The sequence below is a fragment of the Brassica napus genome, chromosome C5, assembly GCF_020379485.1.
Source record: "Brassica napus cultivar Da-Ae chromosome C5, Da-Ae, whole genome shotgun sequence".
Taxonomy (NCBI): Eukaryota; Viridiplantae; Streptophyta; class Magnoliopsida; order Brassicales; family Brassicaceae; genus Brassica; species Brassica napus.
This window is the reverse complement of record NC_063448.1, coordinates 36,906,088-36,911,272: the sequence shown is the minus strand read 5'-3', so window position 1 is coordinate 36,911,272 and position 5,185 is coordinate 36,906,088. Positions and strand designations below refer to the sequence as shown.

At 34.8% G+C, this 5,185-nt stretch overlaps 1 long non-coding RNA gene across 1 annotated transcript; it reads right to left on the bottom strand.

Moving 5' to 3' along the window:
• LOC125587776 lies at positions 1–3,293 on the bottom strand. Its single transcript, XR_007324150.1, has 4 exons — positions 1,958–3,293; positions 1,789–1,860; positions 1,602–1,668; positions 1–1,489 (listed from the first exon to the last, which is right to left on the bottom strand). It is a non-coding gene; the product is annotated as an uncharacterized LOC125587776 (long non-coding RNA).
• Positions 3,294–5,185: the final 1,892 nt, after the last annotated feature.

Sequence of the window (5,185 nt, the reverse complement as noted above, 5' to 3'; positions counted from 1 at the left end):
TTAGTTTTTCAAAGTAGACTTCATCGGATGTCTACAAAATGAAGACTGTACGAGAAGTATACAAAATGTTAGTTTTGCATTTGACAGAAACTTTGACTTCGTTGAATAGGTTCGTTTTGTGTTTGACTAAAAAGTTTAAAAAGTAATCAAAAATTTATTAAATTGTAGACTTCATATGCAATCTTCTTATCTTAGAAAAAAAAATGTAGACTGTGTGTAAAGTCTACTTATTTATTTTGGTCAAATGCAAAACTAACCCATCGGATTTGAAAGATACTTCACGTGAAGTCTACACACTTGTAGACATTCATTTCAATCTACTCGTTGAAAGTCGTCAATTGCAAAACTAATCTCTTTTTAAAAAAATCAAACATGTAGACTGCATATGAAGTCTACTTCTGAAAGTCAAATCCTGGGTGAATTCTTGTCAATAGCAAAAACTGACATTTTTAAAATGTAGATTGAAATGGAAGTCTATTTGTATAAAATCATAACCTTTTTTTCAAATATAAAAAGCAACCCGTAAAATTTGCAATTGCAAAAACCAACCCAAAGAGTAGACCTATTTGACAGTCTACATTAGTAAACTGAAAAGAACGTCTACATCTTTGTAGACTGAATATTAAGTCTAGATAGAAAAATCTATAAAAATGTGAATTTGTGTATTATTCATTAAGTTTTTTCAAGATTTTTTTTGTTGACAGGGAATGTAAGTTAATCCTACTGGTCTTGGGTGATTTTGAGAAAATAATATGTTATAATTATGAAATTATCAACTTTTTGGTTTAAATATGTAGTTACCTACTGGTCTTGGGTGATTTTGAGAAAATAATATGTTATAATTATGAAATTATCAACTTTTTGGTTTAATTATGTAGTTAAGTAATAAGTGTAGACGTCTTTGTAAGTCTAGTTGCGTAATTGGAGGTTATGTGAAACTTATGTTGAATTTGTAATCGTAGGTTATGTGAAATTTATGTTGAATTTGTGGATCTTGAGTCGCTGTTATGTGCGACTCTTGTATTATATTGTTTTAGAGTTGTGTGAACTGATGAACCTATGTTAAACTTGGAGATCTTAATTTTTTTTTTGTATTTTTTTGAAGTTATTTAAACAAGTCTGCTTTATAAAGGGTAGTTTGATACAAAAGCCAATACAATGTAGTTTGGTACAGAAGAACAATACATATGTCTATTTCAGTATTAGTCTTTTGAAATCTACTCCAAGTAAATTACATAATACATCAGTTTGATACAAAGAGAACAATACAATGTAGTCTGGTACAAAACTACAATACCCATGCCTATTACAAACATCTACAGATATTCTCTCTGAGGATAATTATAACCAACTTCATCTATCTTCCAATTCTAGCCAAAAAGTGGTTGCACAATCACTGAATCTGTAACTTGTGGACATGCATGCTTGATTCTTATAATAAGCATGCTTGATTCTTATAATAAGCATGCTTTAAGACAATCTCGTTTATCTACAAAAGTACATTAAACACACATATTTAGAGAATATTGATCTGGAAAGTCAAGGTAACACCCATATACGTAAATAGAAGAGGCCTAGCAGAAGCATTTTTTTCTTCTTACCCACATGATGGTTGTTAACCGTGTGAATTCATCAGGAAAAGAAGCTCTTCGCACTAGTATTTCAGACCTGCGACCATAATATACAGCCTGTTGTAAACGAGACAAACAAGGGTATTGGTGCATCAATGCCAATAAACACTCATAGGCTAAACAAAAAAACAACATGGATACAGTTACAACCTTTTACCTTTGAGCAGCTTAGAATGAAGCACATCCCCTATGCTTGTGATAAAGAGAATGAAGCACATCCCAAATTTTCCTGAATGAATATACAAATCAGCTGAGATACAATCACTAAGAAACCATTGTCCAGACACAACGAAATAACAATAGATCGAGAAAATGTATACACTTACAACGATGTCCTCAGTCCTCAGCTGGTTTGTGGCAGTTATTCTCGCCTAAACGTACCTGAAACTGTGGTTACAGATTTTGAAACTGTCAGTTTTCTCCATAATCAATACATTAAATCAGAAATAAAACTGATTCTGAGAAAGAGGGTAAGAGACTTATGTTTGAATCCAACTCCATCTCCTCCCTCGTCTCTGAGCCAAATCCATCTCCTCCCTTCTCTTCTCACTAGACTCCATCTCATCCCTCAAGTTTGAAGCTCGAACACACAGCAAAACTCCATGGAAGTCAAAGTTAAGCTATGTCTCCTCACCGCCGCTGCTCATCTCCGACTCACCACTCTCGTCACTCCTGAGACTTGATGTAAAGTAATCAGACAAAAGGTGCTTACATTGGATTTTAAGGAAAAACCGGAGCTTGATACTGTCTAAGAAAATAGAGAGAGAGAGATAAAGAAAGAGAGATTACGACTGGAGAAGACAAGGAGAGGGGTGACTAGGTGGACGGAGACAACATGGATATAGCTGACGGATGGGAGAGGATAGTGGTGATGGTAATGATGGTGATTCAGAGAGGACGGCGAGTGGGAGAAGAAGGAAGAGAGACTCGATAGGGTCAGACCGCCGAAAATCGCCTATTCTAGAGAGAGAGAGACCAACGGCGCTAGGTTTTATGTTTCTTACCAAACTCCAAAAAAAAGTATTTATATGTCGGATACTTGATTCGGTTAGGTTAAAACGTTTATGGTTTAATTTTGGTTAAGTTTAATTATTTTGGTAAAATCTGGTTAGCTAAATTATTTTCGGTTTGGTAGACTTATTTATAAGTAGACTATAATTATTTTTTTTCTTTCCCTTATCTTTTATTATTTAAACAAATATGTAAATTATTTTTAAAAATGTTATTCATTCGTCTAGTAATTTATTGTTTTAATAATGTAAATATATGATTTACTAATTTTTTAAAAATAGTTATAATATATGATTTCACATTTTTGTTCATAAAAAACTATATTTAATTTTAAAATAATATTTTTTGTAATCAACTAAAGTAGACTGAAAACAACGTCTACAGTGAAGTAGACTTTATTGTGAGTCTACGAAACTCTAAACCACAAATCTCAAATCTTAAATGTTTTGCTTGATAATTGAAAAAATCTCAATTACTGTATCAAATATCACAAATATCAAACACTAATTTTCAAATTCTTGTCAGTAAAACAAAAAAAATCTCAATCTAAAATCTAACCCTAAGAAATCTACCACTAAAAGACATAACATGTTATAACTTTTTGTTTCTAAACTATGAACATTGTCTAACACATGATAACCAAATTAGTATATATTCTTCAAAATTGTTTGATTATATGAAATTTTAATTTATTTACTTCATTTTTTTTTACAACAAAAACATTTACAGACTCAACTTGACTTTGTAAACCAAATCGGTAACTTCGCATCCATGTGAACGACGAAAGACGGTTGTTTCCTAGCACTGCGTGCTAAGCTATCCGCCCGTAGGTTCTCCGTCCGTGGTACATGAACGATGTTTGAGTTGAAGAAACTTCTTTTTAAGAGCTTAATGTTTTCCAGATAGCTTTCAAATGCTGGTCATTCTTCTGGTTCCGAAACCATCTTCACCAATTGAGAACAATCCGTTGCAAACGTCACCTGAGACTGTCTTAAATCTTTCATACATTCTATTGCCCAAATTAAGGCCTCCACCTCCGAATGAAGAGGTGAGAGACATGCGCTTACATTCCTTTCCCCTAATAAACCATCGAAACCCGGTAAAGTGATATACCATCCTTGCCCTGAAAATAAATCCTTATCTTTCCATGATCCATCTATGAAACATCATCTTCCTGACGTCGCTAATGTGGAAGTGGTATGTACCTTATGCCCCCTCATTGGATCATTTACTACTTGTGCCTCAGCCCAGAGTGATGATTCTAATTCTGCCAATTTAAGTGTTTCCCTCGGATCAATATCTAGGTTGCTAAAAACTTTATTATTCTGACCTTTCCATATATACTATAATATCCATGCAAATTGATGGTCATCCATCTTTGGATTAACACTCCAAAAAAGATGGTCCATATTAGCAAAAAACGAATTGATAGGAAAAATATTGGGATGCGATGGTATCTTAGATAGAGCCCATACTTGACGTGCTCGAGGACATTCAAAAACACACAAGATTTATTGATTCCTCCGGATCTCCGCATCGGGCACAGCATATATCCCCTTGTATCCCTCTTGATTTTAGATTTTTCATTACCGCTATACATCCTGAAAGGAATTGCCATAAGAAGTGTTTTATTTTCGGGGGACATCGTACTTTCCAGCAGAAAGCTTTTAATGTATCCTCCGTGGGCCCATAAAATTCTGGTGGTTTTTCTTTATCAGGGTAGACCCTTTCTACTTAGTCACCTGATTGGACCGAATATTTCCCATTGTTGTTAAAATGCCATCCATTTCTATCCTCCATCTGATTTCGACTTAATGGGATACTTTCAATAATTTTTACATCATGAGGATCCACCAAAGCCCTGATTGCCTGTAAATTCCATGTTCGGGATTCCTGATTAATGAGGGAATCCACTGTGAGATCCGGGTAACTGTGTTGAAGGTTTTTGTTTGCTGGTCTCGGGCGAGTGGCTGGGATCCAAGGATCATTCCATACTGATATAGATGAACATGTGCCCACCCTTTTAATTAGTCCTTTACAAACCAAAGATCTAGCAGAAATAATACTCCTCCAGCCATATGACGGGGAGTATGAGCGAATCGGTTCCAGGGGTGAAGCATTCCTATAGTACCGTCCTTTGAAAACTCTTGAAAAAAGAGTATTTGGCTTCTCAATCAGCCTCCACAATTGCTTACCAAGCATTGCTGTGTTAAAATCAACAAGATCCTTAAAGCCCAGTCCACCATAATCTTTAGACACACATACATAATTCATTCCATGATTTCCAATGCATACCTTTTGTACTTCCTCCTGGACTCCACCAAAACTGAGCTACAACACTCGTTAACTTTTTTACTGTAGCCTTCGGCAACCGATAAACAAACATAACATGGTTTGGCAGGGCCGTAACCACCGACTTAATAATTACCTATTTTCCTCCTTTAGTAAAAAATCTAAACGTCCATCCATTAACCCTACTATTCAAGCGTTCTTGTACAAAACCAAACACTTGTACCTTAGATCTTCCAAGACTTTCTGGTAAC